Source organism: Bidens hawaiensis, unplaced genomic scaffold (assembly GCF_021521415.1).
Source record: "Bidens hawaiensis isolate Kalapana, Puna unplaced genomic scaffold, B.hawaiensis_p1.1 tig00045375_1, whole genome shotgun sequence".
NCBI lineage: Eukaryota > Viridiplantae > Streptophyta > Magnoliopsida > Asterales > Asteraceae > Bidens > Bidens hawaiensis.
Genome location: NW_027505936.1, coordinates 5,001 through 25,075, shown reverse-complemented (window position 1 = coordinate 25,075; position 20,075 = coordinate 5,001). Strand labels below are relative to the sequence as shown.

Below are 20,075 nucleotides of genomic sequence, written 5' to 3'. Positions count from 1 at the left end.
GTTTGGTTTGAATCAAAATAGACTCAGGCTGAATTTTAAAAAAAAATTATCAAAATGGTTCGCCTCACCTGCCATATTCCTTTTTATGATTAGGGCTGGAACCGAACAAAGCCTTGTCCATGGCTTCATGTTTGTTAGTTTTGCTTTTACCAAACAAACCGACCGTTCACAAACACATAACCGAACGAAATTTCTTGTTCATGTTCATTTATTGAGTAAATAAGTGTGTCTGTGTCTTTTAATTTTATAAAGAAGCATAAACAAGCAAATACAAACAGCATATGCATATATTATCTTGAAATATAAAATAAGCATCCAATTGCAAATGTAATTATGCTGTAATTGAACCGATCTCCCCTCGGCCAACACCATGGTTACATGCATTTCACACTCAGGACAACTCTTCTCTTATTTCAGTATGTATTTCATAAGTGATAAGTTCCCTTGGGTAGAGTACAAGTAGTTTTGTTTTTAAATCTTTTAAACAATTAGCTATTTATACAACCATATATCAATTTGGTATATATACAAATCTTATAATACATTTACATTACGAAACTTTTGTTTATCATAAATACTTAAAGCGGATCCAATTATATTGATATAACTTTTATTTTATCCTTTTATTAAAAACATTCTGCTAACAAACATAAGTAAACGACGTAAACAAACATACCACTGGAAGTTCGCCAACACAATTGAACGAACAAGGCCTTTCTTCGTGTTTGTGCATTTAATTAATCGAACAGAATACCTTTCTTTGGGATGAATTGACCACTTGCCATAGGTTTAAAATTCCAGGAAACTTAGTTTATAACAACTTAAGTGGTACAGAAAACTTATACATTAAAATGTATACAAAAACTATTTATATCAGAATTTTGAGTGCGTGATGCTAGAAACCTGTGCTCTTTAAAAGCCTTTCAACCTCTGACCCATTCATCCCAACGAACCAAAGCAGCCCATTTACTTATAAAGGTCGGTACCAAAAAGGAGGAAAATTTGAAGTACAAGAACAAAGGTCGGTACCAAAAAGGAGGAAAATTTGAAGTACAAGTATAAAGGTCTGTACCAAAGCAGCCCATTTACGAACCAAAGCAACTATGGGAAATTGAGCCAAAGAGAAAAATTTAACCAATACAAAGAAAAAAAACCATTTATACGTTCTTACTACTAAAAAGACAAGCATGTGTAAAAAAACAAGCCAGAATACGAGTTTTTACGTACACATAAATATATTTAAATTCTTTATTCTAACCCTAGCCATTACGTGTTGTACCTCAGCTTAATTATCCTTGGGAATATCTTTCTTTGGTAGCTCCTTGGGCTTTGCCTTCTCTACTTCCGTATATAAAACAAGTTTGACCAAGCTCGGTTAAGATGAAACATTGAAACTATGGTAACATATGAACAAAGTAGGATAAAACGGCTTAATGCTTTTCTATTTTATAACAAAAGTAGACATGATTGAATATTCCATCCAATTATATTCAAATTACATGCAAGCATCTTGGAGTGATATGAGACTACAGGTTTTCAATGGGACACTAGTATCCTACCATTTTACCAATTTGTATAATTTCTTATCCTCCATCAATATATTATACCTGCCTAAATGACTTTTTATTTATTTCAAATGACTACAGAAAACTGTTTTGCAGCACACCATTACACCATGATCATGTTGTACGGTTGAAATACTGAATCGCCCAAAACCTAGTTCGCAGATTCCCACAACACACTAGTACCTTATGAATTAGGTGCATTTTGAATCAATAATGTGAAATTTGTGTTAATCAGATATCCGGCAATCATGCTACTGGAATCATCCATTAATAGAAAATGTTCAAGGATGTAGACAAAGCATCATGAGATCAACTTCTACAGTTGTACGTAAGTTGTTCCATCTGGTAAAATAGACCAAGGATCTTCAAAGTCATGATTAAGTAGTAACTCAAATTTGGAGCCCTAACTTTTTATATATCATTGTATCATCTAAACTAGCAGAGATAGATGTCTCCATAACTAGCAGAATGTAACTCCTAACTTTCTACAAACTGAATCATAATTGCTTAATTTCTAGGGCAAATAGCATGTATCATATATGAATTTAAACACCTATGAACATACGAATCAAGCAACGAATTATATGCGAACGGAAAACATACTCTGCAGCAGATGCAGATTGATGTCTCCATAACGTGTGAAGAATATCAATAAACGCCACTGCAAATATTACTCCCAGGATCAAGTACTTAATTTCTACAGCAAATAGGTATGAAACTATAAATAAAAAAAGAAATGCTCAAAACTAGTAATAATCATATGCTATGTCTCCATAATGTGTAAAACTCACTTTTAATCTGAAACCCTAGCTTTCTACAAAGTGAATCCTAAAGCGTGAAACAGAATAAGAATTGGTTAATGTGTAGGGCAAATAGGATGTGTTATATATGAATTTAAGCAACGAATACTAGAAAGTAAAAACGTACTTAGCAGCGGATGCAGATTCTTCTTCGAGCCAGTGACGTTGCGTTTGAATATGGAAGCAGACTGTTTCGCATCGCTCCTCATAAGAAGAATCACTGCGCTAACTCCGGCCACGGTCAGTATCAAATTCGTTAACGCCATCGGACTGAGTGGTGGCAATGCGACGGTGTTAGAGAGTAGACACCACCAGGGCTTAAAACAAAACCAATAATAACAATTGACCACTTCAACTATATGTGTTTTACAGTTTTGCCACTGTTGTTGTTGAATTAAATTGAAGGGCCAAATTAGATACTTTAATCTTAAGACTCGTTTGACGAATAATACTAAGAGCATTCTCATTTCATTCACCATTTTTTACCCTATAATTTAATTAAAATTCATACTTTTTAAAATTTAATACTCATTTTAAAAAATTTCCCACAACCCATCCACCACTTTTATCCTTATCTTACTCACAAACAACTATTTTATTATATATCTCGATTTTATACACTTTCAAAAATTTAAAGAATGGTGAATACTAACTTTTTATATATAAAGAGTTGGTGTATCAATTTTCATAATTTAGGGTTGGGGTAAACAAATGGTGGATAGGATGGAGTTATATTTTAACATAGTTTTTTAAAATTTAAAGATTGAGGAGAAGATGATGGATGGGATGAGAATGCTCTAACACCATCTCGTGTTGAGCTTAAGCTTGACACGGCACCAGCTTAATTTGAAATCACTCCCTTACTCTTAAGTTGTTCGAATGAGACATGCTGATGGTAAAGTGGTGTACTCCTCAACCAAGTGGTGGGTTCCAAGTTCCAACCTTGTGGAGTGCATGCGTGGTGAAGGAATAGAGTCGATGTAGAATAATGAGAGTGGTCTTTCCCCTCTCAAAAAGGTATAATTTGTCAATTATGGATGTCTGAGATTAAGGTTTGTATCTTAAATTAGGGATATTGGTTTTAAATACTCTAAAATTTGACCTGTTGGTAGATAACACTCCCAACTTACGAAATGTTTCCCAACACTCCTAACTTTTAACATATTTTCTTCTGGCACTACTGGAGTAACGAGACAGTAACTCCGTTAGTGTTTGGGGTAAGAAATGTCATTTTTCAAAGTTCAAGGGATAAAACCAACATTTGGTTTATTATATTTTACACCATCATCTCCACCCAACCACCACCCATCTTCCCTGCCGACAACCACCACAGCCATAAGTCACCCCTCTTATTTGGTGCTTGCAATCGAGTTGGTAAAAAAACGATACAAGAAACACTTCGAATTGAACTTAGCCCACCAATCGTTTTCAAATTCGTCATTAATGTGAAATTGTTCTTCTTCCTCTTCTTCTCTATTCGTTTCAAGAACGACGCCGATTATAACGAGAGTTTGTTGCGAAAACGAACGCCTTGGCGGTTTATTCTCTTCGTGAATGTTGAACAACAACGAGAGAGTGTTACGCCCTCTAATGTCACACGATTTCCGTTGCGGCTCGTAACCACCAATGGAAAAAGCTAATAATCCTTCGACTTTCGCAGCAAAGAACGACTTCGTACGGCGGAGCTCCGGGAAGAACGAATTTAAACTTCTCGTTACTTGTTCCCGACTCGCCAATGCTTTTTTTTTTTGTTCACTTCCGAAAAGGATGATGATGCTCGGAAAATCGAGTTAAGTGTGCTGGCTGTGGCGGTGGGGTAGAATCGATTCAGAATGTTTCATAAATGGTTTTTTACCGGCTCGATTGCAAACACAAAAGAAGAGGGGTGATTGATGGCCGTCAGTGGTGGAGGTGGTTGGTGGTTGTCAGTGGCGGTGGTGGTTGGTGGCTGTCGGCAGGTAAGATGTGCGGTGGTTGGGTGGAGAGGATGGTGAATATATAATAAACCAAATTTTGATTTCGTCCCTTATACTTTGAAAAATGACACTTTTTACCCCCAAACACTAACAAAATTACTGTCTCGTTACTCCGAGAGTGCCAGAAGAAAATATGTTAAAAGTTAGGAGTGTTAGGAAACATTTCGAAAGTTGGAAGTACTATCTACCAATGGGTCAAAGTTGGGATTATTTAAAACCAATATCCCTTTAAATTATTATTGAATATTTTGAACATTGTAATTGCAAATACAAACTTTTTATGATAGTTTTCCAAACATTGTTTATGTTTTTTAGAGACAACACGAGATTCGAGTTTTTAATTTGAAAACACACCGATATTTGCGGCGCAGCTTGTTGCCCGTTTGCCTGCCACTTTATTGTAATCGTTTTATAGTAAATTATATAAAATAGCTGCAGAATTGAAAGCTTAAAAAAAAAATTTGAATATGTATAATGTATTAGAGCTACTAATAAGTGCAAACAAGTCAAAAATGTTATAAATTTAACTCCAACTTCATCAAGTTTGAAACATATAACACTGATATAATATATATAAAGCTTGACTGGGATCCGTATTGGTCTTTCTTTTTAATCAATACGTATGTGTTCATATTGTATAATAGTGTATACAATATGTAATATGTTAAAACTTGATGTGTGTTTTTTTGAAAAAGAATCTACAAAAAATCTGATTGTATTTACGTTGATGTATGATTTCCTATTTACATGCTATATCTATTTGACATCTTTATATTTCTTGGTTCAAAAGACTTGCATTGGTCTTCTAAGAATGTCCCTGGGCTTCAGCCCCAGGTCCCCTCTTCTAACGAGTTTACTCTGTGCCAAACATGCAAAAAAAACGACTCAAATATCGGTGTACCAATAACCCAATAAGCGATGCCTACCTGGGACCATGAACAATAACTAGTGTTATGATTTCTTTCATATCTAACACTACTCGAGGAGCCACGAACCTCTACCTGTGTTACAGTTCATCGTATCAACATGTCAGCAATCATTTAAGTCCACACCGAGTCCTAAACCGGGAATTTGGAAGATAGGCCATCAACAAACCTGGTAATAACTTAATACAGCATTTAAAGTACACAGGTTACCTTCATCTCTATCCCATTTTGAAATATGAAAGAAAGCTACACAATTCTTTGCACAAATACGTACCGACAACACATGCTTAAAACATATACTCATAAATGCCATATTTTCGTATTTTAAGTGATTTTTGGTCTAATGGATGTGGCATTTGCAAAATGGCTTGAAAACTGTTACTTGAACTCTTAAATGTAACTTTTGTAATCATATCATACAACTTAATATAGCTTCCATTCCTGCAAATCTATCTAATTTCCTGAATCTTTCTAAAAAACAAATTCAAACAAAAAACTGGTTGAATACAAATACTTCTTATAAAACCGCATTTTATGTAAAAACTTCTTATACAAGGTACTTCACCATATACGGGCCTTCAAGCTCGTAACCCAACTTCCTATAATAATGTCGTGTCCCGACACCCGAAATAACAGCTAATTTCGTAGACCTGTGCTCCCTACTAGCAATCCGCTCGGCTTCCTCCATAAGCAGAGTCCCATACCCCTACAATATCCAACACCAAAGTTGATCAAAACAAAAAACGTTTCAGGTCAACCCAACCCAACCCAACCCACATTGACCATAACCTATTACCCAACCCATAAAGAGTACCTGATGTTGCAGTTTATCAGCATCACGCCCATGTACTGGAACAGCGGTTCCATAAACATGGAGTTCGCGAACGATCGAGCATCTTCCAACAAGTTCTGGGCAAGTGACGTTTTTGCCACATTTTCTCAGACGCAGTAATCCAACAAGAATATCCTGTTCTCATTAAAATTAAAAGTAAGGTTTAAAAAACAAATTAATTATAGTGAAACCAAAATATAAAATTAATTCAAGTTTACCTGTCTCGTGTCTTCATAGGATAGAAAAGTTTCCCATCCTTGATTTGCAGTATAATCGCGCCGTACAAGCTGGACCTCATCTGGCCTAATCTTGTGATGAATATCCTAAATATAATATAACAGAGACGGGTTATGTGAGGATTTAACCATTGTAGATAAACCGAGCAATTTCGACACTTTACTTTTCAATGGGTCTACTTGGGTTGTGTTATTATATATCTCTTATGGGTCAGATAAAATAACCAAAATGAAAAATGGGTGATAGATCAAACAGGCATAATATGGCCAAATTGTATTTTAAGGTAAAAGATTTCCTAGATCCTAGATCTTCTATATTCAAAATAATAGATTACTACTTGATAATATGAATTAGTAAATATTTGACACCAATTATATATGTAAAAAACACTATTATTAAAACATTAAAAATCATTTCAACTTTTCAACTCGTACAGACAAAATATTCAGTTTGACACATTACCCAACCCTCCTAATCATTTCTAACAAAAATTACATTATTACTAAAGCATCGTAATTTATTGATCAATTCTGAAACCAATTAATTTCATAAAATACAAATAGCTAAACAAAAGTATTTCAAGTACGGAAAACCATCCATTTTGAATGAAAAATGTTAATAAATGGCAAAGTCGAGCCCTTTAACTTTAATAATCACAATCGTGAACAATTATTTACATAAAATTTTGGCTAGAAAGTGATTTAGGCCAACCCGACCCATATTGCCCATACAAAAAAAACACCGTTTTTACACAAAGGGATACATCTAGTTCAGTTTGTTTGCAAGTAGCAGATTATAATTTAATTTATAAAATGGCAATGTTCGGTTACGTATCATAAAAAAAATCAAAATTGCTTACTTGAATTCCAGCTTCACGTGTACGCACATCCCTGCATTTTTAAACCTAAATCATCCATACGTGCTAAAGCAAGTTCACGAAGATTCCCTTTTTCAACACCGGAAGTAACTAAAGGCATCGGGATATCCCTTTGAACCCTGTAAACACGGGTCCATGGAGGCACCATGGCTAGAATCCGAGCCACAATGTCAACAAGCTGCTCTGGAGGATAATTTCTATACCTGATATACAAAAAAAAATACGTAATTTGGGGCGAATGACATACAGAATTACAGACTATTGGTGCTGATGCCATGTTTAAATTATAGAGGTGAACAAAAATCAGACCTCACAAACAAAACTAAATAACAGCACTGGTACCATCTATATTCGATCGGATTATCCGGTATAAAGTTTATGAAAAAAATTATTCTGGGTTCGACATAATTTCAAAAATCCGTTTACTGGTTAGGATCCATCCTGAACCAAACTGTTTTATCTTAGAAAAAAATTCGAACATGAAGGTGTTAAGCCTAACCTTGTCATAAGTCTAATAGTACAGAGGCATTTTGGTTATTATGGATTTGGTTAATTAGTTAATCACTTGAGTTTGCTAAGAGTTTTATTTGGGTTTTATTCGTTTGTCTATGTTTATGTTAATCTAACGAGTATGTATAACCATGGATTAGTTAAATTTATCTATTTGTTAGAATTTTAGCCCAATTAGGATCGTGTTACTTGTTCATCATAATTGTTAAGCACTTAAGCTATATTCAGGGTCATCATGTAATGGGTTTGGGACTTTGGGCATGCTTTATATTTCCAAGTTATCAATAATAAAAGACTCAAACGAGTTCATTCATAGTGCATTTTGTCTTCTTAATTATCTATAACAATGTATATCTATACTCTTCAGACTACTCCCTCTGTTCCAAATTACTGTCCACATTTCATTTCTATTACTGTTAATGTATCATTTCTTTAGGGGCTTCTCTTCACCATATTTTTGGTCACGCGATTATGTTATTCTCTTATTAGTGTTGTTATGAACAACACTTGAGCTAGAAGCAATATCTAAAGCTATAATCCCCCTTGTACCCATTTCTATATATACACACACACATATATATATATATATATAGAAAAGGGTTATATATATAGAAAAGGGTTCAAATAAAAAACAATTGTTTTGTGAGAAGTGTGAGAAGACTTTAAAATAAAATACACCACCCAAATAGGACACTATACCATGTAAATAAGAAACTATACAACTTTTAGAAACTACCAATCTCAACCACTAGATCCTAGATCTAAGGGTCTACATCTATTCTTATGTTTCTCACAAAACTATTGTTTTTTAACGTTAACCCTACCCTATATATATATATATATATATATATATATATATATATATATATATATATATATATATATATTTCATTTGGTGGGATTCCACTGGGTGTTATTGGCAATAATAATATCCCTCCAAAGAAATAATTCAAATTATTTCAAATCCACAATCTGTAACTTATGATCCTATTTTTGAATAAGTTTATTTAGTCTTTAATGTAGCTGATTTGTAGCTTGTAAATGATTTCATTTTCTTGTACTTATACCCTTCTATTGTTAATATCAAAATCATCTTTGATTGATCTTTTCATATGAATTTATTTGAGAGAAGAAAGGATTTTAGTTCATCATACCAAGCACGAGAAGCTTGACGAAGACCATAAATGGCTTTATGTAGTTTGCAAACGTGATTTGGAAATGATGGCTTAACAAATCCGGGAGGTTGGGAAATGTAGAAGGGATGGGTGAGTGTTCCTTGTAAAAAAGCATTATTGATATCTAATTGGCGTAGGCACCAATTATGGGAAGCGGCTAGGGAAAGGATAAGACGGAGCGAAGCCGGTTTAACAACCGGACTAAAGGTTTCCTTGTAGTTGCAACAAGACGTGCTTTAAGGCGATCAACAGACCCATCAGGTTTGAATTTGGTGCGGGAAACCCATTTGCAACCAATTATATTAGGCACGGAATCTGGAGAAACAAGAGACCAAGTATTATTACGAAGAAGGGCATCATGTTCGTCTTTCATGGCTTTGCGCCATTGAGGTTGTTTTAGTGCTTGAGTGATGGTTGTAGGTTTTGGAAAGGGTTGAGAAAGAATAAAAAAGATAAATTGAGTTTGGACTTCTTGTTTTTCTAGTGGGTTTAGGGAATAGGTTTGTCTATAGTTTGAGAGTTTGTTTGAGTGGTGATGGGCGTAGAGGTGGGTGGTGGTGGTTGGGACTGGTTGATTTGGGCCTGATCATGTTGAGTGGTGTTGGGTTGAGTCGGTTGTAATGGGTTGGTTTGATGCTGATCAGGTTGTGTAGAAGAGTTGGTGTTAGATGGTTGGACCTGTTGGTATTTAGAGAAGGCATGTTGTGTGGGATTATTGTGTTGGGTGGATTTGCGTATGTAAGTTTTGATGGGAGGAGTTGTGGTGTCGATGGTTGAAGGAGAATGAGGTGATGGGTGAGAAGTGGGGAGTAGTTGTATATGAAGCCAAGAATCAGGTATTGGAGATGGTTGTGTCAGTTTGGGTTAGAGTAGTGTATGGGAATTCGGTTTCAACAAAGTATACACGTCGGGAAGTATATATTTTGTTGGTTAGAGGATTAAGGAGATGGTAAGCACTTTGAGAGGAAGAATAACCAATGAAGATGCAAGGAATGGATCTTGTGTGAAGTTTGTGTGGTGAATATGGTCGTAACCAAGGGTAGGCTAGACATCCAAATATTTTTAGTTTGTCATAGTCGGGAATTTTTTTAAATAGGCAATAATAAGAAGAGTTATTTTTTTAGTGTATGGGTAGGGAGACGATTTATGAGATAGATGGAGGTAGCGATAGCAAAGGGCCAAAATTTTAATGGGATTTTGGCATGAGAGAGTAAGGCAAGACCCGTATCGACTATATGACGATGGCGCCTTTCGGCATAGCCAATATGTTCGGGTGTGTGAGGTGGAGATGTTAAGTGAGAAATGCCACAAGAAGCAAGATGAGAAGCAAATTTGATGTATTCTCCTCCATTGTCGGAGAATAGTTTAATTTTTAATTGAAATTAGTTTTCAACAAGACGTTGAAATCTAATGAAAGTGGTGAGAGAGTCGGATTTGTGCTTTAATAGATAAATCCAAATATATTTAGAAAAATGATCTACAAATAAAATATAGTATTTAAAGCCGTCAAAAGATGTTATGGGTGATGTCCAAACATCAAAAAAAATCAATTGTAATGGTTGGGTAGATGAAAAAGATGAAACATGGAATGAAAGCTTGTGACTTTTATTAATGCAACAAGCATTGCAATTGTTTTTTGAGTTTTTAATAGAAGACACAGTGGAAGCTAAAAATGGTAAAACTTAAGAATGTGGATGTCCAAGACGATGATGCCATTGCCATAAAGTGGACTTATTTTTTTGGATATGAAAAAACAGATGGTGGTGATATAGAACGAAACTCATAGATACCACGGGTAGCCGTTCCCAAGAGTAAAATTTGATTGGAGCGGGAGTCCTTGATAAGAAAATTGGAAAAAAAATTGAAATAATATGTTAGAAAAAATTACAAATTTTGTCCTTTTGAATTACATAGATTATGAAAATGGGTCCTTTATTAAAAATAGTTTCACTCTTTGTCCTTTATTTGAATGTTTGCCATGGATTTTGTCCTTTAAACTAACATCCGTTAACTTACCCCGTTAAACAGCCCCATGTATGGGCATAATCGTCTTTTTGCTGCCCCCTTTTCTTTCCTCCTCACCAAGGCTGAAAGCCTGGACACCTACCACAAATTATTCTTTTGAAAAAATCCACAGCAACCTTCACAAATGAGGAAGCTCTACAACACAATAAAGGAAACATACACCCATAACCACCACCGCCACCGCAACCGACCGCCTATCTCTGCTACCATTAGCCATCGCCACCCTTGCCGCCTCCTTATCACCGGAGGACAAAGAAGTTTTAGCTTACCTTCTCTCGTGCTCCTTAACCACCACCAACAACTCCGGTGTTAAAAGCTTCAACGGCGTTAAAGGCTTCTCCGGCCACCCTCCGAGCTTCTCCATCTTAGCTTACCTTTTCATGACGTCACTCTCCTTTCTGCCTCACCAGGCCGCCGTGCGTAGACTCCTCACGGACACCATGTTTCATCTCTGAATTAGCCAGTACACTGTTCTCTCGCTACTGATTCAACAAAACCTAGATCTGATTCTGAAATTAAACGGAACGACGGTGTTCGCCATCGCCGTCAACGATGGCGGAGTGTTCGGTGACGGCCATAGCGTTTGTGCCTAATTTTAGGTTTCACGTTGTTCCGGACCGGAGACTTACCGGATTAGAATTGATTAAGCTGCCGACGATGTCAGCCGGGTGAGAAGCTGGTTGCGACGGTGGGCGGAGGCGGAGGTCCGTTGACGCCGATGCGGATTAATAATGTTAGGGTTACGAGCTTGAAGATTGTGTGTAACAATGGGATTGCTTGAATATTGGGTCACTCTTTTTTGAAGTTTGAAGTTTAACAGGTGAGGATTGTTGGGTTATGAAGGCCTTTGGGCCGGTTTTATTAGGAGGCCCAGTTTTGGTTCTTAATTATGTTTAACCCTAATATTGTTTATTATATATAATCCCATCATGTAATTGTAATCTTTGTTCTGAGCTAATAAGAAAACCTAGTTGCAGCCCGTGGACGTAGGTCCCCTCGCGGGGACCGAACCACGTTAAATTCTTGTGTCGTTTATATTTTCGTTTATGCGTGTTTATCGTTGTGCATGTGTGTGCTGTTTCGCTTCCGCGCGCCGCTTTGTTTCTAACAAGTGGCATCAGAGCTTTGGCTTGTTGGACACACGGTTCGTTGCACTGGTAACGATTTCGCAGAAGGTTTTGGTTCGAATCTGTTTTTTGGTGATTAGGGTTGGGTAGGTCCGTCACCGTGAATAACTCTTGGAGATCGCAGGGTTAATTTCTGGTTCGTGTTCATCAGTGATCGACAGTCAAGATTGGTGGCTGTCAGGCTGAGTTAGGGTTTTGATTTGGATCTGGTTAGTGATTCGGTTTCATGTTCCCTCGGTTAATCGCTGCTGAGATATCTTGATTTATTCTTTTGTTCAATCGATGGTCTGAGTTCAAATCGAAGTCATCGGCGAAGTAGATGGTCAGCGCGATCTGTGTGTGCCAGTATTTTATGGGGTCGGCTGATTATGCTGGCCAGAGATTGCGATGGGAGACCATGGCCGATGTTTCTGTTTCTTGTCTTGACCTGAATGATGTTTTGCTAGATATTGATGAAAATATGAGAAAGACAAACAAGGGTTTTTCTTTGTTTTTTTTCTTGTTCACGTGAAGGAGATAATTCTCCTTGGGGCTGGTTACTTTCTCATTGGGTATTGAAAAGGGTGACTAAAGTTTTTTTTGTTTAAATCAATATTTGGTCAGTTTTGGTTTTCTACTTCTCTAACTTTTGAGCTGCCATTTTTGTTATTTGGAAGCAAGTTGTGATTAAGTTTTTTTTTGCGAAAAACTTGGAATTCACTGAAACTTGCAGAAAGAGTTAGGATTTTGTGTTTCAAGTTCGGGGTTTGACTATTTATTATCAACTGTAAATTAGGGAACCGGGTTTTGTAAAGACCATTTAGGTTCGGGTTCAGATTTGTTTGCAAGAGATTAGTCCTGAGGTAACTTTATATAGTTTATTTACAGTTAGTTGATTTATCGGTTATTGCAAGAGCAAATCGGTTTATTTGGCAGTGTTATGTTGAACAATCGTCAAGTTTAGGCCCGTGCCCTTGTTGTGTCTGTTCACTGTTTTCGATTTGTTCTCGTTTGTTATTGTTATAACTGAAGACGAGGTGGTTATGATCGGAATGTTGACGGTTATGGATTTTGGTTGATTGGTTTGTCATGTGAACTTGGATATAGTACTGGTGATGGATAAACTTGGAGAAAATGGAACCAGCGGGTGTGCTGGTGACGGCATAAGTGAAAAAAAAAATGAGGTTAGTGGCAAGTCATGTAAACTATTGCTCGTTTGGATGATCTTTCGGTTAGGGTTTGAGTTAACTGATCGTGTGTACGGTCATAGAACCCTTGGTACCACTTGATTTCATGAAAGTTCTACTGTTGTTATAGCTGTTTGCCTGTTAGCTGGTTCGAAACTGTGATTATTACTTCTTGTTCGTTTGGAATTACTGCAAATTTATAAGCCGTTTCTTTCACTCATATAACTATCTGGTTTCCTTCATCAACCCCCGAATAATGAATAAAAAAACGAAAAGATATATTCAACTCATGACACTTCCTTCCTAGAAAGAAAAGAAATAGCGGGAAATTTATGTCTTAACGAATCACACGTAGAGATATTGATAACACACATAGAGTTAATGGTATTTCATAACTAATTGATTGAGCAGCAGCCCGTAGACCACCTAAAAAAGAATATTTATTATTTGAGCCATATCCTGACATAAGAAGGCCGACAGGAGCAATACTTGAAATAGCAATCCATAAAAAAACACCAATACTGAGATCGGCTAGAACAAGGTGATAACCAAAAGGAATTACTAAATAACTTAATAAAATTGATATGACTGCTATAGATGGTCCAATACTAAATAAACGAGTATCTCCTCTAGATGGAAGAAGATTCTCTTTGAAAAGTAATTTGGTACCATCTGCTAGAGCTTGAAGAATTCCCAAAGGTCCCGCGTATTCAGGACCAATACGTTGTTGTATACCTGCGGATATCTCTCTCTCTAACCAAACAATTACTAGTACACCTATTGTAATTCCTAATACAGGAGTAAAAATAGGGATAAGCACCCATATGATCCCATAGACCTCTTTTAAGGATTCCAATCTAGAAAAAGAATTGATAGCTTGTAATTCTGTTGTATCAATTATCATTTTAACGATCAACTTCTCCCATAATGATATCTATACTACCTAGTATCGTCATAATATCAGCCAATTTCATTCTTTTAACTAACTGAGGAAGAATTTGCAAATTAATAAACCCCGGCGGTCGAATTTTATATCGCCAAGGAAAAAACACCCTTATCTCCTATCAGAAAAATTCCCAATTCTCCCTTTGGTGCTTCGATTCTCGCATAAAGTTCTTGCTTCGACAATTCAAAAGTCGGAGAAGGTTTTTTACTAATGAATCGATAGTCAAACTCATTCCATACAGTATCTTTTACTCTATCAAAACGGCGGATTTCTAAATTTTCATAGGGCCCTCCCGGAATTCCTTCTAGGGCCTGTTGAATAATTTTGATGGATTCTGTCATTTCACTGATTCGTACTAAATAACGAGCTAATGAATCCCCCTCTTTTTGCCATTGGACTTCCAAATCAAATTCATCGTAACACTCATAATGATCAACTTTACGAAGATCCCATTTTATTCCGGAAGCTCGTAGCATTGGTCCCGACAAACCCCAATTGATTGCTTCCTCTCCACCAATAATGCCCACTCCCTCAACCCGTTCTAAAAAAATGGGATTCCGTGTAATAAGCTTTTGATATTCAGCAATTCCTGTTAAAAAATAATCGCAAAAATCCAAACATTTATCTATCCAGCCATGAGGTAAATCAGCAGCGACTCCACCAATACGAAAAAAATTGTGCATCATTCGCATACCGGTGGCAGCTTCGAATAGGTCATATATCAATTCTCTTTCGCGAAAAATATAGAAGAAAGGAGTCTGTGCCCCAATATCTGCCATAAAAGGGCCAAGCCATAACAAATGCGAAGCTATACGACTTAACTCCAACATAATGACTCTGATATAACTGGCCCTTTTAGGGACTTTAATATTGCCTAATTGCTCTGGCGCATTTACAGTTATTGCTTCTGTGAACATAGTAGCTAAATAATCCCAACGTGTTACATAAGGCAAATATTGTATAATTGTTCGATTTTTCCGCAATTTTTTCCATACCTCTGTGTAAATAACCCAATATTGGTTCACAGTCAATAACATCTTCACCATCTAGAGTAACAATGAGTCGAAGAACACCATGCATTGATGGGTGGTGAGGTCCCATATTTACTATCATGAGGTCTTTTCTTGTAGATGGTACAGTCATAGGTTTTTCCTGATTCATTCTTCCATGAATTGCTGAAAGCGAAAAGAAGTTCATCAAACTTTAAGCGAAGAATTCAAATGAACTCTTCAATTTCTTCAAATTAACGACTTTTTCTCTCTCGAATATCCAACCGCCCTATTAATTCTTTATAACGCGCTCTATTTTGTTTTGACAAATAAGCCAGCAACCGTTGACGTTTTCCCCAAAATTTTCCGCAGACCTCTCTGAGATAAATAGTCTTTTTTGTGCAATTCCAAATGTGAAGTAAGTCTCCGTATCTTATTGGTGAAACTTACTACTTGAAATTCAACAGATCCTCTGTTTTCTTTGTTTTCTTCTTGTTCTTTCAAAAGAATTGAAATAAATGAATTTTTTACCATAAAATAATTTGATACTCCCCTTTTTGCAGATATTGATTTTATTGATCAGTAATAATAATGTCATAAAATTTTCATGTAGTATACACAACAATCATAATTTCTTTATATTCATTTTATCAATTAACATTAACCTATTTTTGAGTTCATTTGCCTAGTGATACAAAAAGACGATACCAAATAGTTTATCTTTTTATTTATTTATAGCTTGAATTGATACGCCATTTCCTTATTATTTATCCTAATAGGACAGTACATGTGTGCATCGGGTTACTTGCATATAACATGGATATTTACAGATCACGGACAGCAGAAAAAATGAAAAAAGATGATTGATAGAACAACAGAATATATAGGAAACTCAAAATTTTCTATTATGGATACATATATATCCTTAACATACTAAAGCGGCTCCCATTATTGGTGTCAAACCAATAGCGATTCATACAAGCTAAATCCTCTAATCGATAATTAGGCCAAAAAAAGAACTTTAATTTAATTAATTCATTTTTTTTTATGTCAAAATTTTCACTTTCATCCAAAAATTGACTCCAGTTTTTTATCTTGTTCTCCTTGCAAAATAATTGATTTCTATGCACATTATTTTGATTCTTTAAATTGAAAGAAATTAGAATTCTCAATTCTCTACGACGTCTAGACGATAAAATTTTTTCAGGAACAAGCAAATTAGAATTCTTTTTGTCTCTATTTAGAGTTTTTCTTTTATGTCTTGGAATGGATTCATCAAAATGATTCTTAGCAACATTTTGGGGGTTTCGGTATCTTTGATTACTTTGGTGCTTACTTTTATGAACCAATGAAATACCTATGATTTGATACATAAAAAACTGTCCATCATTTTTTACAGATAGACGGGCAGGTTCCATAATCAAAATTCCCTTTTTCGTTAATTGTGTAAGATTTAAACGTCTCCTCATTATATCCAGATTCATTTCTTTCCTTTGAATATAGGATATAGTAATATTTCTTACATTTATGAGGCTAACCAGGAGACCGTATATCTGGATATTATTCATCATTTTTGATTCAATTGATTCAAACGTCCAGTCCATCTTAATTGCAAAGGAAAATCTCCTTTAAATAATATGTTTAGTTTTTCAATTGATTCTAAAAAAGATTCTTCAATATTGTTTTGATTCTTTAATTCAAAATATTGTTTTGAATTGGATGGGCTAAAATTTAAAAAATCCTCACCCTCCTCTTGCCTTCCCTTTCTATTTTGATTTTCACTAAAATTTGGATTTCTATTCAAATTAAAAAGAAGTAAGTTGCTTGGGATAAACCAAGGTTTCTCTTTATATTTATGATAAAGTATCACAAGCTCTGGAAAGAAAAAAATTTTCGGATTTGATATGAGGCGATTTAAGATTAATAATTTTTCATTCATTCCCATCCAATCAAAAAAAGACCTTTTTGTAATTGATTTCGGAATTTGAATCGATCGGAAGATAAAAAAGACCATTATTATGAATTTTATCCCCTATTTTGTTTTGGTCCTTATTAGGTTCAACCTGAATATTTTTATTCAATTTCCAACCCAAATATTTTCTATCTTTATTTTTTTCCATATATATATAATTGCTTTTTCCTAGATAATTCTTGATAGGAATATTTTTGAGTATGTTAACAATTTTTTCTTTCTTTCTGGTGGAATTTTCTTGCTTCTTATTTGTTTCTAATGATGATCTATAAATATAGGCCTTCTTTTTAGTTTCAGAATCAATATATTTATATGATAAACGATCATATCTATAGTTTTTTTGAAAATTATCTTCTTTATTTGGTAATAAATAGACTTTCGAGTTTTTTTTTTTTTTGTAATCAAATAATGGGTCTTTTTCATAGGAATACCATTTGTTTAGATCCTTATTTTGAGACGTCTGGCATTTCTTTTTTCCATTTCGCCCTTTTTGTGGGACTAATCTAGACCATGTAATCTGAGATAAATCGTATTGATAATGACCTCTTAACCAGTTTTTCCAGGGATTCATTCCATAATTTGGAAGTTGATTATGTGTTACTTCGGAATCAAATATTCCTTGTCTTCCAAAAAAATCCTTTATTTCATTCTTAAGAAAAAAAGACGGTCCATTATACTGAAGAATAGATCTGAACTTATTGAAGTGAATAACCTGGGTTTGTGATAATTTGAAAAATACATATTTTTGTGACAAGTAAGATAAATCAAAAAAAATATGTGACTTCCCCTTACTATTTCTAAGATTATCAAAAGCCTTTTTTATATTGATAGTCGAAATAAAGTCCATTTTATTTTTTTTTTTTTTTCTTTTCTTGATTTGTTTCGTTATTGTCAATGTATTTCTTAATAATTTTTTTTGTTGATTCCATAAAAAGTTGTAGAGCGATTCTGCGCATATTAATGATACATAGAAAGATATCTATGTATATCTTTTCAAAGAAAAATTGAATTAATAATTCAATATTTTTTATTTTGAATATTTTCCAAATTTTTGGCGGTGATTTTCCATTATTCTTTTTTTTTTTTTTCGTTATTTCTATTTGATTTATGATTGTGTTTCTTTTATCAATTCTATGTTTCATTTCTTCTTCTGCCTGTGAATAATTTGTGAAACCTGTAGATCGATTTTGACTAAGTGATTCATGAATTATCGGATTGCTTATTATAAAATCCTTTTCTATTTCAGTTTCATTTGATTTGTATATTTCTCGCGGTATAAATAATGGAATTTTCTTTCCTTTTAAAAGTTCTTTTAGTATTTGTTTTACAAATACTAATGCTTTTTCTTCTTTTTTTTTTATTTTTTTTAAAGCTCTTCGAACTCTAAAATTAAATTTTCTTATTTTGACTTTATAGTCTATATCTTTCAAAATTGGTTCAAAAAAGGAAGGTGTTTTTCGCGGAGGACCAAAAGGATATTCCGTTTCCATTCCAAAAACTGTTAAAAAACAAGAATCAAAATCATCTTGTTGCTTTTGATCTCTATCAGAGAGTCGTAGCTTAGATTTGTGCCAAGGTTTCAAACGAAAAGGATATAGGATTTTGATTTGAAAACCTTCGCTGAACCAATTTTTAGGAAATTCTGTTTTGGAAAATTGAAGACCATTATAGCTACACTTTAGATAAATTTCTCTATTCCAATCTTGGAAATCCTCGTACCATTCCGGAGATTGTCTCAATAAAATACGGCCGATATTCTTAGCTATTATTAATAAGGGTAATTTAATATATCTTCTAAAAATTGATTGAGCTAGTAACAGAACACTTCTTGATTTTTGTGCATATGGAATGTTCTCCCAGAATTCTATTGCGTCTTCCTGGTCGTTTTTTTTTATTTGGAATTGTTGATTTAAAATCTCGAATTCTGACTTTTTGCCCGACCAATCTCTAATAAAAAAAAAAAGTTTCATTAGGTCAGATATAGGAAAAGGAAAATCTTCCGTTTTTTCCAAAAAAAAGCGGGGAATGGGGATTTCCTTGAGACGGTCCCCAAATAACCATTTTACGCCTTTGAAGACGGCTAGAGGTTTTGATTAAGGCTCGACGAAAATCTGGTTCTTCCAAATAACTTATAAAACCCGAATCTCTATTAAATTTTTTAAAAAGATTAAAATTCTTGAAATTAGACTTCTTAAAACTTCGTGTGGAACGAGTTAAAAATGCTATATGTTTAAATTTTCTTGTTCGAAGCTGGTGATCCAGCCCTTGCATTATGCCTTGTTCTTTTCGTCGTTTTATAAAATATTGTTCCAACTCGTTGATTAATTTGTATGACCATCGAGGGAGTTTTTTACCTATTTCGTTTATTCCAATATATTTTTTTTCACGTTTAGGGTTAGTTAGAATTGCGTTCAATGAAAACTTTAACCTATTATTTGAATCGATTTTGACTTGTTTTTTTTCTGATATTTCGATTTTCTGTTCATTTTCTGGAGAATTAGGATAGGGAAGAAGGATACCATGAATTTTATTTAGTTCAGCTTTTTCTGTGCAATTTTCTATCGAAGTTTCATTTATGATTGAAGAAGAAAAAAATTTCTTCATTCTTCCACGATACATCCCATTCAAAAAGGGATCATACATTTTCACTAGGCAATTTTTTTTGTTTTTCGTCTCAGCATTAGACAATCTAGTCTTTGTTTCAAGTATATTTAGAGAAAAAAATACTGTCTCTAAGGCCTCAATTCTATTTATCAATTCATTATTTAAGTTGTTATTTTTATCTTGATTGGTATAAAGCCACTCGGCGTATAGTTCATCAGGGGAGATTTTTTCTAATGTAAACAACGATATTCTTCTTGCTAGTATTTCCCCAAAAGTTGACAAACTCGGAGGATATGTAAAAGATATTCTTTGTTTTCCATCGCTTTGGCATGTATAAAAAAAATATTG

General features: G+C 34.6%; 1 pseudogene across 1 annotated transcript; it reads right to left on the bottom strand.

The window, feature by feature from the left end:
* Positions 1-5,620: 5,620 nt before the first annotated feature.
* On the bottom strand, positions 5,621-7,718 carry LOC143616026 (elongator complex protein 3-like; annotated as a pseudogene). The gene is made up of 4 exons (XR_013150587.1): positions 7,196-7,718; positions 6,318-6,422; positions 6,082-6,234; positions 5,621-5,973 (listed from the first exon to the last, which is right to left on the bottom strand). The product of XR_013150587.1 is annotated as an elongator complex protein 3-like (transcript).
* Positions 7,719-20,075: the final 12,357 nt, after the last annotated feature.